General features: G+C 36.3%; 1 pseudogene; it reads right to left on the bottom strand.

Moving 5' to 3' along the window:
• Positions 1–393: 393 nt before the first annotated feature.
• The window catches only part of LOC102882239, a 17,491-nt pseudogene continuing 894 nt past the window's right edge, over positions 394–16,990 (bottom strand).

Below are 16,990 nucleotides of genomic sequence, written 5' to 3'. Positions count from 1 at the left end.
TTGTTACTTCCTACTCTCCTCTTGGGCACCCATACAAATATCTGTAGTACAGGTGAATGTGATTCAGAAATGAGAGCTGAAGGATTTCAGAAGAGTGGAGAGAAATTATTTCCTGGCTAGGGGATTTCTTTTTAAGTTACATTTTATTTATTTGAACAGTTAATGAACTCATAGAATTCAAAAGGTTCCCATCTTACCACTGTCTGAGACACCCATTTCCTGTTCCTAGAAACAATAACTGTTGGTCATATATTGCATTTGTTAGCAATAGATATCCTTCTGCCTCTAACCCAGGTTTTTACATAAATTGTAGCATTTATATATACTCTTCTTCTGCACCTTGACTTTTTTTTTTTTTAAACAACTGATAGTCAATTTACTAAAAAGGCTAATTTAAGCATCTGCAATGGTGACTTCAACCTTGACTCCTGGCTCAATATTGATGGAAGTTATTGCTTAACAATCTCAGAAGGACTATGCAAGTCAATGAGTCGCTTGTGGATCCTCATCTGAAAACGATCCCAAGTCTTAGAACCTTCAGCACAGGGAGTTTTTCTTGTAGTGATTCTCAGAGTCTTGGTAGGCATCCAAACTGATCCTTTCACTTTGAGATTCTTGTCCTTTGCACTTTTGATCAAGTCAGCACACACCTTCTTCAAAGATTTTACATTGCGGCTGGTCATAGTAATTCTAATTCGGTGATTCGCCACCTCTGGTTCCACAGGTGTCTTCCGATATCTTTAAAAGCCGTGACTGTGGCGCAGCTTCCTGACGGACTTGCTCCTCCGCGAGAGAGAACAGCAGTGAGTCAGGAGCAACAGCGAGCAGAACAAACAAAGCTCTGCTGAAGCTGCTATCGCGTCTTCTTCAAAGAGACCTTGACTTTTTAAAAAAATCTAACAGATTATTTTAGGGATAGTTCCGGATTGGTACATAGACTTCCTCATTCATCTTTATTTTTTTCCTTTTAAATGAAAAGCTGCATACTTTACATTGCCTGGGCATTAGCACAACTGAATTTGCCCCCACTATCTCACTTCACTAAAATATGAAAGTTACTGGTGGCCTATAGTCTTGCCAACACAACTTGTTATAATATATATTTTTAAAATCATGGCTTATTCAAGAGTTGAATGGTGTTTCAGCATAGCTTAATTTATATTTCTCTTATTATGAGTGAATTTGAGCATCTTTTCATTTGTTTAAGGGTTCCCATTTTTGTTTTTTAGTTTACTAAGTCTGCTCTTTATTTTTTCTTCTGCTTTTCTAAGTACATCTTATTGTTTTGTAATTTGTGAAGCCAGATATTTAATTCATTAATTTTTATTCTTATTTATTGATATAATTACTTAAATGCTATGCATTTTCTTCTGAACATCACTTTAGCTGTATCCCATAGGCCTTATGTGTATTATTATTATTATTATTTAATTTTCTAGATGTTCTGTAATTTTGGCTTATGCCACCTCTTTGTCTTAAAAGTTTTTAAGAAAGGGTCTTAAAGTTCTAGGTGATAGAATTTTTAAATTTTTTTTTAAATTGATTTTTAGGTTATTGCATTATGATCAAAGAATGTTGTTTGCTCTACCTTATTTCATTGACTGTAAGATGTTATAGTTGTAAGATGTGTCATTATTTATTTCTAAACTTTATTTTGAAATAGGTTTACAGAAATGTTGCAAAAACAGCATAAAGAGTTCCTGTACACTATTCACCGAGCTTCTCTAAGAGTTAACATTTTACATCATCATGATATAATGATCAAAACTAGGAAATGAACATTGATACAATACTATGAGAAAATCTATAGATCTAATTCAACTTTTGCCTATTGTTTCATTAATGTCCTATTTCTGGTCCAGGAGCCAATCCAGGATCATACATTCCACTTAGTTGTTATGGCTCTTTAATCTTCTCCAATCTAGATAGTTTCTCAGTCTTTCTTGGTCTTCCAGGACTTTGACAGCTTTGAAGAGCACTGGTTAGTTATTTTGTAGAATGTCTCTCAATTTGGGTTTGTCTGATGTTTTTACATGATTAAATTAAAATTATTCATTCTTGGCCAGAATACTACAGAAATGATGTTATGACCTTCACAGTGCCTCATATCAGGAGGCAAGGATGTTGATATGACTTATTCACTTGTTTAAGGGGGTGTCTGCCATATTTCTCAACTATAAAGTTACAATTTTTCCCTTTGTATTATAACATTATTTTAAATACCACTAAGGAAGAAAGAAAAGTCTCACCAATTACATATGTAAGATACAGTCAATCGTAAGATGGACGCTCGTTTTAGAGACATCAACATGTAAAAAAATATATACCTCAGAACTAATGAAATACTGTATAATTCTTCTTTTGGAGATGTGGTTTTTTGTTTTTTGTTTTGGCCTAATGCATGGTAAAGTTTGTAATGTTCCATTGGCACCTGCAAAAGAAATGTATACTCTGTTTTTAGGATACAGAATTAGTTATATAGATCTATTAGATTCACCTTACTATTTAGGCTTTTTATATTCTATTAAATCATTTCTACATTCATTTCTCTTTTTTTGGCCCTTTAGATTTATCATGGGCTAGGAGATGAATTAAAGTTTTCTATTACTCATGTGTTTCTATCTGTTCTTATATTTCGTACCTGTTTATCTATAATAATGTTTATCTCCTTGGTAGGAGACTGGGCAAAATGGTGTAGATGATAGAAGCTTTGCTTATCCCCTCTTATGACCACATCAAAGTTGAGACAGAAATACAGAACAAACAGCAAGCAAAGCCACTTGAGAGTCTAGAGGAATAAAGCTGGGTGGGGGGAGGAATGTTGATGTTTTGTAAATGTTGATGTTTTGGTGTTTTGTAAATGTTGATGTTTTGGTTCATAACTCGTATCTTCATGTGTTATGTCATATCTTCATAATATATTATTTTTACATATTGATATTTTTTCTGGCTTTATTGAAATATGATAGACTGTTGCTTGTATTTGCATTGTTCAATTCAATGAGTTTTTTTTCAATTATAGTTGGCATACAATATATTAGTTTCAGCTGTACAGCACAGTGATTAGAGATCTATATAACTCACAAAGTAATCACCCTACTAAATACACTACCTCTCTTCCCCCCACATTTTCATTACATTATTAACTACTTTCCCTATGCTACACTTCACATCCCCATGTCCATCCCACAGCTATCTATTTGTACTTCCTAATCCCTCTGCCCCACCCTCACCGTTCCTCCAACTCCCCTTCTATTTAGTAGCCCTCAAAATATTCTCTGTACCTATGAGTTTGCTTCTGCTTTTGTTGTTGTTGTTTATTTTGTTCTTTAGATTCCACACGTATGTGAAATCACATGGTATTTGTCTTTATCTGACTTACTTCATTCAGCACAATACCCTTTAGGTCCATCAAGGCAATATCTTTTTCCATCCCTTCCTTTTAGTCTGTGTGTGTCTTTTAATCTGAAGTGAGTCTCTTGTAGGCAGCATATGTAGGGGTCTTATTTTCTAACTCATTCAGCTTCTCTGTCTTTTGGTTGGAGCACTTAATTCTTTTCCATTTGAGGTATTTGTTGATAAATATATAGTGGTTAACATTCTTTACCTATGTTTTAGATATATATTTTTTCTTCTTAAAGAAGTCCCTCCAACAATTTCTGTAATACTGGCTTGGTGGTGATGAATTCCTTTAGCTTATTTTTGGCTGGGAAGCTTTTTTTATCTGTCCTCGAACTCTAAATGATAGCTTTGTTGAATAAAGTATTCTTGGTTGTAGATCCTGAGTTTTCAACACATCGAATATTTTGTGTCAAGCCCTTCTGTCTTGCATAGTTTCTTTTGTTGTTGTTGTTTTGATTTGATAAATCAGCTTCCAGTCAATTAGGTTGTATTTAACCTTTGGCATTTTAATTATGATGTGTCTTGGTGTGGGCCTCTTTGGGTTCATTTTTTGGGGGACTCTCTGAGCTTCCTGAGGTTGTATGTCTATTTCCTTCACTAGGTTAGGGAAATTTTCCATCATTATTTCTTCAAATACATATTCAACTTCTTGTTCTCCCTCTTCAGGTACTCATATGATGTGGATGTTGTTACTCTTAATTTTGTTTTATAGGCTCCTTAAATTAATATTATATTCTTGGTTACTTTTTTCTTGCCATTCTGGTTGAGTGTCCTTGACTTCGCCATCCTCTATATTGGTGTTTCAATCCACTTCTTCCTCTACTCTGTTGGTTCTCTCTAATATACTCTTCATATCAATAATGTGTCCTTCATTTCTGACTGGTTCTCTTTTATAATTTCCATTTTTATTTTTATGTTATTTATCTCTTTGTTAAAGTTCTCATTGAGTTCATGTACACTTCCCTTAATTTCATTGAGCATCTTTGTAACCAGTGTTTTAAACTCTGCATCTGTTAGATTACTTGACTCCATTTTTCCTGTGTCTCTGTTCTGTTCTTTCATGTGGTTTCTGCTTCTTTGTCTTTCCATGTGTCTGTTTCTATGTACTAATCAAAGCTCCTAAGTCTCCCAGTTTTATTAGTTTTATTAGTGTCTGTTTCTATGTACTAATCAAAGCTCCTAAGTCTCCCAGTTTTATTTTGTGTAATAGATGTCCAGCAGCACAGTCCTGAGAGGCGCTCAGCTACAGGTCAAGTTTAGCCCCAGCCAGTGCCCCACCAAGGCCACCCACTAAGATTCAGCAAACAATCCACAGATGCTGTGCTTACAGTTGCCTCAAGAAGCTATGCCAGAAACCAAGGCCAGCTGCCACCAGTGTGGGCCTTCAGGTTTGTTCAGCAAGTGGCACAGGACTTGCTGAGGACACAACTGGATATGTCTTGGGGGAGGCAGAGTTTCAGGGAATCTTCTGGGCAGAGTGACCTCTGTTATCTAGTTTGATGAGTCTCAGCACTGCGTCCACACACTGGGAGTGGGGAGGGCTCAACAGAGGAACAATGGATACCTCCAGCACTTCTACCTGAGAGAAAGCCTCACCTCTGGCCCTCACTCTGACAACTCAGTGTCCCCCTGTAAGTCTCTGGTGTCCCCTGAGCAGCAAGTCCAGCACTGGTTCTCAGAGTGAGCAGCTCCGTCATTGCGAAGGTCCGGTTGTGTACACGGCCCCTTTAAGAGGCATCTGCAACTGCCAGCTGCCACTGCTGTAGCCTTTGTCTCATTCAGCCACTGGGGACCAGGCAGCCTCACGTCTTTGCCCCATCCTACCATTGCAGGGTGATTTCTTATTTCTCTCCCTGGTTGTAGTGCTTCTGTTCATCTAGATCCCAGGTGACTTTGCTTGCTTTATGCTCTGTGTTTCTGTCCCAACCTTGATGTGGTCACAAGAGGGGTGAACAAAGCCTCTCTAATTTACACCATTTTTAGGTGCCTCTGTCTATATTGCTAAATTTTGTTTGCTAATATTTATTGAAAATTTTTGTTTCTGTATTTTTGAGGGATACTATTCTGTAGTTTTCTTGTAATATCTTCATCTGGCTTTGGTATCAGTGTAATGCTGGCTTTACAAACTGAGTTGGGAGGTTTTCTCTCCTTTCTACTTTCTGGAAGAATTTGTGTAGAATTGGTATTATTTCTTCCTCAAATGTTTGGTAAATTTCACTGATGAAGCTGTTTAGTCATATCAGTGCCCTGAGCTATTTATATAGAAGTGACTGACACTATTATTGGCACTATTAGTATCCTTATGTTAGAATTTTTTAGTGATTTGTTTTTTTAAAAGGGAAATTTTATTGTTTAGAGCATTTTTAGCTTTATAGCAAAACTGAAGGGGAGGTACAGAGAATTCCTATGTACCCTCTGTCTCTACACATGCACAGCCTGCCTCATTATCAACATCCCTCATGAGTGTGGAACATTTATTACATTTGAGGAAACTACATTGATACATCAAAATTGCCCAAAGTCCATAGCTTACATTACAGTTCGCTTTTGGTGTACATTTTATGGGTTTTGACAAATGTACAATGACATGCATCCATCATATGGCACCATATAGAGCATTTTAACTGCCATAAAAATTCTCTGTGCTCCACCTATTTGTCCCTACTCCTACCCCTAACTCCTGAAAACCACTGATCTTTTTATCTGTGAGGGAAGGAGGGCAGGCGTCCATAGCTACCTCCACAATTTCACCTTTTTCAGAATGTCATATAGGTGGAATCATACAGTATGTAGCCATTTCACATTGGGTTCTTTCATGTAGAAATATGCATTTAAGTTTTCTTTGTGTTTTTTTCATGGCTTGATAAATCATTTCTTTTTATCACTGAATTATATTTCCTTGTCTGGGTGTACCACAGTTTATTATTGACCTACTGAAGGACATCTTGGTTGCTTTCAAGTTTTGGTAATATGAAAAAGCTGCTATAAACATCCACGTATAGGTTTTTGTGTGAACTTAAGTTTTCCACTCCTTTGGGTTAATATCTTCTTAGGCTCTCTCTTCTGTCCCATTGATCTATTTGTCTATTCTTTTGCCAGTACTATGCTGTCTTGATTACCATAGTTGTATAGTAAGCCTTGAAGTTGGTGAGGGTCAGTTCTTTAACTTTATTCTTCTCCTTCAATATTGGATTGGTAATTGTGGTCTTCTGTTTTCCTCTATAAACTTTAAAGTCAGTTGGTTGATACTGACAAATTAACTTGCCGGGATTTCGATTGAGATTTCATTGAATCTGTGGATCAAGTTGGGAAGATCTGACATCTTGATGAAACGAGCCTTCCTATCCATGAACATGGACTATCTTCCCATTTATTTAGTTCATTTTTATTTTGTTTTTTAAAAAGTTTTGTAGTTTTCCTCGTATAGATTTTATACATATTCTGCTGTATTTAGACTTAAATATTTCATTTTTGAGAGATGCTAATGTAAATGGTATTAATTTCATATTCCACTTGTTCATTGTTAGTATATAGGAAAGTGTTTGAATTTTGTTTATTAACTTTGTTTCCTGCAACCTTGTTGTAATTGCTTATTAGTTCCTGGAATGTTATTGTTGATTTTCTACATAGATGATCATGTTATCCATGAATAAAGACAGATTTCTTTCTTCCTTCCCAATCTGTGTACCTTTTATTTTTTTTCTTGTAGTATTGTATTAGAGTTTCTAGTACGATGGTGGGAGAGGACATCTTTGCCTTGTACCTAATATTAGTGGAAAAGCTTTGGGTTCCCCACTACTAAATTTAATGTTAACTGTAGGTTTTTTTGGACATTCTTTATTAAGTTGAGAAAGTTCCTCTCTACTCCTAGTTTACTGAGAGTTTTTTTTTTTCAAATCATGAATGGGTGTTGAATTTTGTCAGATGTTTTTTCTGCATCTATTAATATGGTTTTTCTTTTTTAGCTTGTTGATATGATGAATTACTTTAATTGATTTTTTAAAATTAAATTTATTTATTTAAATTAGTTTCAAATATGCAGTACATTGGTTAGACATCTATAATGTTCATAAAATGATCCTCCTAATTGCTCTCTCCCTCCTCTGGCACTTTACTTGACATCATATTAATGCTAACCACATTCCCTCTTCCAAGCTCCCCATGCCCAACTATCAACTACTAATTTGTACTTCTTTAACTCTTCACCCCATTCTCCCTCCCTCCCCTCTGTCTGTCACCAAATTGTCCACTATATTTGTGAGTCTGTTTTTGATTAGTTTGTTCTTTTTGTTCCTTAGATATCGCATATAAGTGAAATCATATGATATCTATCTTTGTCTGACTTATTTCACTCAGCATAATAACCTCTAGGTCCATCCATGTCATTGCAAATGGTACGATTTCATTTTTTTTAATGGCTGAGTAATATTCCATTGTATAGATGAACCATAATTTCTTTATCCAATCCTCTTTTGATGAGCAGTTAGGTTGCTTCCATATTTTGGCTATTGTAAATTGTGCTGCCATGAATATTGCAGTGCATAGAGCTTTCCGAATTATTGTTTTGTTTTTCTTTGGATAAATACCTAGAAGTGCAGTTGCTGGGTTGAAAGGTGTATTCATTTTTAATTTTTTGAGGAACCTCCATACTGTTTTCCATAGTGGCTGTACCAATTTGCAATCCCACCAACAATGTATGAGGGTTCCATTTTCTCCGCATCCTCGCCAACACTTGCTGTTTTTCGATTATTGATGATAGCCATTCTGACAGGTGTGAGATAATATCTCATTGTGGTTTTAATCTGCATTTCTCTGATGATTATCATCCTTGAGCATCTTTTCAGACATCTGTTAGCCATCTGTATTTCCTCTTTGGAGAAATATCTGTTCAGCTCTTCTGACCATTTTTTAATTGGACTGTTTGTTTTTTTTGTTGTTGAGTTGTATAAGTTCTTTATAAATTTTGGATATCAACCCCTTATCAGATGTATCATTAGCAAATATCTTCTCCAAAACAGTCAGTTGTCCTTTTGTTTTGTTGATGGTTTCCTTTGCTGTACAAAAACTTTTTAGTTTGATGTAGTCCCATTTGTTTATTTTTTCTTTTGTTTCCCTTGCCCAAGGAGATATATCTGAAAAGAAATTCTTATTAGTAATATCAGAGAGTACCATGTTGTTTCGATTACTGTAGCCTTGTAGTATAGTTTGATATCAGGTAGTGTTGATACCTCCAACTTTGTTCTTCGTTCTCAAGATACACTAGAACAGATGGACTTAATAGATATTTTCAGAGCATTTTACCCCAAAGCAGCAAAGCGATCTGCTGATGGTCGTTGCCTATGCTGGATCTATAGGTAAGTGGAAGAGACAGCGTTGTCTGCAGCTCTCGGTTATCCCCTCTCCTTGACCTACGGCAGTTTAGCATAGGGACCAGTGCTCCTCAAGTCCTGATACTTCCTATCAGCTGCCTGTAAGTCTCTGAAACTGGATGAGCCTCTGGGTGATATGCGTGTTGAGTGGCGCAGGGACCCTGGGAGTCTCCTGGGTCTAGTGAGTAAATTTCACTTTGCCTCTGCAGTGTCAGTTTATGTGCCTACACTGTCTCTGTGGCTTGCTGTACAAATTTCCACTCATAGTAAGGTCAACTGCTGCCTACCCTGGGCCTAAATGCGCTACCCCAGAGTAGGGGCAGCTGCCTATCAATGTGCAGTGGGTACTTTGTGTACGTGATGGGGCAGGAACTCAGAGAGTTAAGGGCTGTCAGGCCAATACAGACCCCTGCAATCCCCTTAAGAGATTTGTAGCTCGTATAGGCAGCAGTGATCTATCCACAACTGTTTTCTTCAAAATGTGTTCACTGTGCTAGCCAAAGTCTGTTGCCTGCACTAACTGCTCAACCTCAGAGCCAAGTAGGGCACAAGAGGCTGCTTGTTGTCAGTGGGCTGCAGACACTTTGTGGCTTGGGAGAAGTGGGATCTCAAGGAGACAAGGTCCATTTGGCCAATACAGCCTCAGTTTTGCAGCAGCAACTGGGTGTTTCCGCTGTTAACCCAGATCACAGTGAGACCAGCTGCTGTCAGGAGTGTTCCCCTAGACTCTTGTGCTCCCCAGACACAATATTGCAACTATTGCAGGCAGCAAAGTTCTGCCTGCCATTGATTTCTGTGCAATGACCACCCTGTGCCAGCCAAAGTTTGTTGCCTGTGTAGGTTAGGCGATCAGAGGAGGGGAAGGGCAGGGCTGTATCAGTTCACCGTCAATGGGCTCCTGGAAGCAATTTGTGGGTAGGGTGGGGCAGGGTCTCAGAGAGACAATGGCAGTCAAATCAATACAGCCTCAGTCTTGCTGCAAATTTGGTAACTGTTGCGAGTTCCCTCAGAAGACCCAGAACACAGCAAGACCAGTTGTTGTCTGAGACTGGCCCACAGGTCCCCAATATCCACCCAAGTTCATGTTGGCAGCAGTGATCTGCCTAACCCTACTGATGAAATGCGGCTCACAGCACTGGTTGCTCGCTGGGAATGGAAATGTAGCTTACTGGGCTGGCTGCTTTTGGTGGGATTGGAAAGGCCACTCACAATGGCCACCCCGCTGTGAATACTTGGCCCTGAATCACAAGGAGCTGAGCTTGGCAGCCCTCCAACAACACCTGTCCCAGGCAGTCTGCAGGTTGGGTGGCCCAGGGTCTAAGAAAGAAATGGCAGTCAGATCAATACAGCCTCAGTCTTGCTGCAAATTTGGTAACTGTTGTGAGTTCCCGCAGAAGACCCAGATCACTGCAAGACCAGTTGCTGTCTAGGACTGGCCCACAGGTCCCTGATATCCGCCCAAGTTTGTGTTGGCAGCAGCGATCTGCTTAACTCTACCAATGAAATATGGCTCACAGCACTGGTCGCTGTTGCTGGGATCAGAAACGCTGCTCACAACAATGGCCGCCCAAGCTGTGAATACTTCACTCTGAATCACTCAGATCAGGGCTTGGCAGCGATCCAGGAACAACTTCCCCGGCAATCTGCAGGTTAGGAGAGGTGGGCTGATCCCCTCAGACCAGAACTTCCTAATGGCTCTGTGGGAGGGGTCGGCACAATCAAGCTGGTGTGGTCTGTAGGTTACCCTGTAGTGGGGCCGGACTAAAGCACAATCGTGGCTGCCTTTCCAGCCCTCATTCTGACTCCAGGTAGTGGAGACTTTTTCAGAATGAATCCCACGCAAGCCTCAGACCCACCACTGGTGTCCTGGGTGAGTGTCCACAGGTCAGAAAGCATTTGCGTGGGTACTTCAAAGGGACATCTAGGGGCTCAGTCACCTTCCATCTCACCTGGATGGCTGGAAGCCTCTCTAGTTTCTGCAGTCAGAGTTATTGGAATCTCCTTTTCTCCTGGCTGGTACCCTGTGCTAGAGAGCCCCCAGATGAGACCAGGACCCCCTTCTCCTTCAGGAGAGCCTCTGCAGCCTTGCTCTCCCTCCCAGTGATCCTCCACCACCCATGGGTGTGGGTCCAGCCAAATTCAGGACTTTGCCCCTCCTACCATCTTCGATGTGGTTCCTTTATATCATCAGATGTAGATGTTATGATTGGCTGGACTTCAGGTGATTCTCCACATTGATTATTGTAATTTCAATGTAGTCCTGGGAGGAGACGAACGCTGCTTTTACCTAGTCTGCCATTTTCCCTTTTCTTAATTGATTTTTTAATGTTCAATCAGCCTTGCATACCTGGGATAAATCCCACTTGGTTGAAATAATATCTGATAAATTACTTTAATTGATTTTTTAATGTTCAATCAGCTTTGCATACCTGGAGTAAATCCCACTGTGTATAATTATTTGTATACATTGTTGGATTCAATTTGCTAATATTTGTTGAGGATTTTTACTTCTATGTTCATGAGAAACATTGGTCTGTCATTTTCTTTTCCTGTAAAGTCTTTATCTGATTTTGGTATTAGGGTAATGCTGGCCTCAAAATGAGTTGGGTAGTATTTCCTCTACTTTTCTTCTGAAAAATAATTGATGTAATTTCTTCTTTGGTAGAGCATTGATGTAATTTCTTCCTTAAATGTTTGGTAGAATTCACCAGAGAACCCATCTGGACCTAGTGGCTTTCTGTTTTTGGAAGGTTATTAATTATTGATTAAATTCATATATATATGAATAATTAATAATTAATAACCTTAATCAATAATTAATAACCTTCCATATATATAATAGGTATATATATATATTCAGATAGTCTATTTCTTCTTGTGTAAGTTTAGATAAATTGTATATTTCAAGGAACTGGTCCATTTTCATCTATGTTATTACATTTGTGGGCAAATAATTGTTCATAGTATTTTTCAATTTTGCTTTTAATGTCCATGAAATCTATAGTGATATCCCCTCTTTCATTTCTGATATTAGTAATTTGTGATCTTCCTCTCTCTCTTTTTTTAGGCTGGCTAGAGGCTTATCACTTTTCTTGATCTTTTCAAAGAATCAGCTTTTAGTTTTATTGATTTTCTCTATTGATTTTTTGTTTTCAATTTTATTGGCTTCTGCTCTAATTCTTATTATTTCTTTCCTTCTTCCTTTGGGTTTAATTTGTACTTCTTTCTCTAGTTTCCTAAGAAAGAAACTTAGATGATTGATTTTAGATCTTTCTTCTTTTCTAAGCTATAAATTTCCTTCTAAGCACTGCTTTCATTGCATCCCACAAATTTTGATAAGTTGTATTTTTATTTTCATTTAGTTCAAAGTATTTTTAAATTTCTCTTGAGATTTCTTTTTTGATCGATATGTTATTAAGAATTGTGTTTAGAATTGGAAGTTGGCATGTGGAGAGGCAGATTGGGAGGGGAAGAAAAAAAAGAAATATGTTATTTAATTTCTATATATTTTGGTATTTTTCCAGTTATCTTTTTGTTATTGATTTCTAGTGTAATTCCACTGTGGTCTGAGAGCAGATATTGTATAATTTCTATTTTAAATCTGTTAAAATGTGTTTTGTAGCCCAGAATGTGTTCTATCTTGGTGAATGTTCTATGTGAGCTTGAGAATTAGTAATTTGCTTTCAATAGGTTGGTCAACAATGTTTTATTAAAACCCATTAAACTAAATTCCCTGTAGTATAAAGTATAAAAGTAGTACTGGACTTGGTAATATGTTTGAAAATATGGCATTAATCACATCACAAATGTAAAACTAAATTGTAAAAGCAATATCCAGCATAAAAAATGTTACACAAATGCTACCTATAGCAGTTGGTCAGTGATCCAACATTGTGTACCACAAATCAAATTTTCTAGATATCTATGTTATAGCATATCTTTTATCTTAAATTTTACTATTGAATAAAATGTATACTGACACATTCACTAAGAGCAATCATTCTATAGATACTTACATTTGCAGTTAAAGAAAGAATAGTACTACTAAAATAAAACTCCTAAGCACAATCTTTAAGATCACCAACGGGGAAAAGCCAGTCTTACTTCCCAAAACATTCCTGAGGGGGCAAAAGCGTTTAGTAGGATCATTTGAATTGGAGGTTGATCTAGACATCAGTACAAAAAAAACAAAAAACAACCCAAGCCCAGCAAGAATTGAGATTCTCCTAAGCCAAATAGAGAATTATAATTTAACTTCTTAAACAAACAAACAAACAAACAAACAAACCCTAAGAGAAAACTTGTACTTATAAATACATACTTTTACAGAAGTAATTTTTCCAACCAGAAAACAAAATACCCAAAACAAGAGTTTGGAAGCAGCAAGACTATAAAACTAACAGGAAGTAAAAACGAAATGGCTACTTATGGCCTCTGCCACTCAGCGAATGGTTTTTTCAATTTAATTAGTTTTGATCCAAAGCTTTAATCGTGATTTAGGTGAGTGTTTACTGTTCAATATTCTGTTGACAATATAAGTAGCAGGCCAATTGCACCCTCAGTATTTATAGGAAAATAATAGTTGTCCTGGACTGAATGTATGGAGTAGGCTAGTATTAACAGAACTTCCTAATTCACCAGACTCTAGGAAGAAGACTGAGTAAGAGAGAAGAAATAAATGCCAGGGCAAAAGTATGACTCAGTTTCCCTCTTTGATATCACTTTGTTGAACCTTTAGAAAAATCCTGAAGCTGACCTTATATGCAATCCTCAGAAATCAATTACTATGTGAGAAATGTTTACACAAGCTTTCTGTGAGTTTTTTTAAACCCCATAAATCCATATATGGTGGCATTCATTTTTCTAACTTAATGTAAGCACTTCTCCTAAGAGGATAAATCCTATACTTAAATTTATTAGGGTGTTAGTCTTCATTAGAATCAGAAACAATAACATATTAAGTCATACTACAAACAGAAATTGGCAAGTTCTCACTCGCTCCCCCCCAATTTCTTTTCTCGAGCTAGAGTTTTTATATTGAATCACAAAGCCTATGATGAATTTATAGAAACTATACTAAAGCAGTGGTGATAAATGAAACTGTCAGTAAAAAAGTTAAAAACAAGACTGGCTGCCACTTGAAATGCCACTTAGTAATCTTAGGTGAACTAAGCACTTGATTGTTTTTGGGAATCATTATGCTTACATAAAGCAAACAAGGAAGGAGAAAAACAGAGTGAAAAAAGTGGGAAGAGAAAGGGATTGGGAGAGAAGGAGGGAGGGGGAGAAAAATAGAGAGGGAGAGAGGAAGATAAATAGAAAAATTTTCACATGGAACAAACTTCACATGGAAACAGAAGTTTTAAAAATTGATTAACATTTTACCCATGGCATTCATATATCATAAACATACTATAGACATACAGATGTCCGACAAGTACCTGAAAAGGTGCTCAACATCACTAATCATTAGGGAAATGCAAATCAAAACCACAATGTGATATCACCTCACATCTGTTAGAATTGCTATTATCAAAAAAAGACAAGAAATAACAAGTGTTGGGGAGGATGTGGAGAAAAGGGATGCTTGTGCACCATTGGCGGAATGTAAATTCATTCAGCCACTATGGAAAACAGTATGGAGTTTCTTCAAAAAATTAAAAATTGAACTACCATATGATCTAGCAATTTTACTTCTGGGTATTTATCAAAAGAAACAAAAACACTAACTCAAAAAGATACCTGCCCCCTCATGTTAATTGAAAAATTATTTTTAATAGCTAAGACATGGAAACAATCTAAGTGTTCATCAGTGGATGAATGGATAAAGAAAATGTGGTATGTATAAAATAGAATGTTATTCAGCCATAAAGAAGAAGGAAATCCCGTCATTTGCAAAATCGTGGATGGAACTTGAGGGTATTATTCTATGTGAAATAAAGAGAAAGACAAGTACTGTGTGATCTTGCTTATGTGAAGAATCAAAACAAAATTTCATTGATACAGAGAACAGATTGGTGGTTGCCAAAGGTGGAGGGTGAAAGATGGGCAAAATGGGTGAAGGTGGTCAAAGGGTACAAACTTCCAGGTGAAATGAATATAATGTTATACGTCAATTATATTTCAATAAAAACAAAACAAAACAAAACAAAACAAAATAAACATACTACAAGACATTTAAATAACCAACAAAAACATACTGTCAATCTTGAAAGTATATTTGGAGACATTAAACATATAGTGCCTATGAGGATAGGGTTGAACACTTTGTGTTTTTTTACATATACATTTGTAAATGTTCTTTGTATATTACAGATAGTAACCCCTTATCTGTCATTCACATTGCAAATAATTTTTCCCAATTTATTTATTTTTCTACTTTGTATTGTTTTGGTACCTTTCTCTCACACACAAAAGGTTACTTTTTTATGTAGTACAATATGTAGAATTTTGTTTTTATAGCTTTTGGGTTTCTCATTTTGATTAAAATAGTTTCTTAACATTTCCCCTGGAATGTTTAGGTATTTTTATGTCTTCGATTTAATTTGCTTTAAAATTTAATGTTGGAATATAAAGATCAAACTTTATTTTCTGCTATGTGGATAGCCAGTTTGTATTATAAATAAACCATTCCTTCATCTGAATTAAATTCCATCTTTGTTGTATATTAAAATAATTGGATTTATTTCTGGCTTTTCCATTCTGTTTCATAGGTCAATTGTTTATTCATATGGCAACACCATACTGTTTGGATTATAGTAGTTTTGTAGTATGTTTTAAATACATGAAAATGAAAGCCTCACAATTATTTTTCAGTATTCTAATATATTCTTACAAAGTATTCATCTACATAAACTTTAAGGTAATTATAGCCATTTAAAAATATTCGATCCTGTTGGGTTCTAAATTAAAATTGCATTAAATGTGTACCTTAGTTTTAGGGAACTTGACATATTTTTGTTGTAAAATCTTTATACTCAAGAACTTGGTACAACTTTTCCATTTGTTTAGATCTTGCTGTATGCCCTCAAATAATAACATTTTATATATTTCCTCATGTGAAATATGTTCTTTTTAGTTAAATTTGTTCCTAAATATTTTTCCATTTGAGTTTCTATTGTAAATGGAATATATTTTTTCAGTTTCCATTTCTAGCTGGTTCTTTTTAGAATGGAGAAAATTATTTTATATTATAGCCAGCCACCTTATCAAAACCTCTTAATATTAGTAATTTTCCCCCACTAGCATCTTTGGGTTTTCTAATGATATAACAATTTCATCAGCAAAAATTAGGGCATTTAACTTTTTCTATTGTTTATGCCAAGTATTTATTTTTATTTTTTGCCTTATTACTTTAGCTAAAACTCCCAAAATAATGTCAAAATAATAATGGCAATAGTGAGCATTGCTGTCTTGTTTTTTATTTAAAAAAAAAATAGCTTGAGTATTTGATTATTTAGAATGTGCTATGTTACTGTCTATTCCTTTAAATTTTTTGAGAAATATATTATGCATAAAATTATGGAAAATATATACACACAATTAAAAAATAATAATAAAAGAAGATCCATCTACCCACTACCCAGCTTAGAAAATTGAACATCACATACTTAGAAACCCCCTGATGCTTCTCACTACTTACATACACTTCCTTCTTTTATGATAACTGCTATCCTAAATTTTTTTTTTATGTTTTTCCCCCTCTTTGATCCTCCCCTTGCACCTTCCACCCCTGACCTATGGATGTTGCCATTTCCCTTTAAGAACTGGATCTCTGAAGGCAGGGCATCTCCTCCCATAAGTTCACAGCGTGCACCCGGGGCCTGGTGCACCTGAGGCCTGGTTTGTGGCTCCACCTGGGTGCGAACCCAGGACCTTCCGCATATAAAGCAGACATGCTAGTTATTACACTATGGAGCTGCTCCCCCTAAATTTTGTATTAATATGTACTTTAATTTTCATAGCATTACTACACACATATAAAATCTTAAAATATTGTTTAGATCAGCCTTTAAAATGCATATAAATGGAGTTGTACTATAAATATTTCTTCGTGAATGATTTTTATCCTCAACATTACCCTATTTCTTGATTTTAAGATGTGAGAGATCATGTTCTACCATCTTCCATCAGTACCAAAATTCTCTTCATTACTGTCTTATTTCTTCTACAAAGTGTCCAGAAATATACCAGTTTTTACCATCTTGGGTTCTCATATC

This window comes from Pteropus alecto, unplaced genomic scaffold (assembly GCF_000325575.1).
Source record: "Pteropus alecto unplaced genomic scaffold, ASM32557v1 scaffold68, whole genome shotgun sequence".
Lineage (NCBI taxonomy): Eukaryota > Metazoa > Chordata > Mammalia > Chiroptera > Pteropodidae > Pteropus > Pteropus alecto.
Note: the sequence above shows the minus strand (reverse complement) of the source record. Positions and strands in the feature narration are given on the sequence as shown.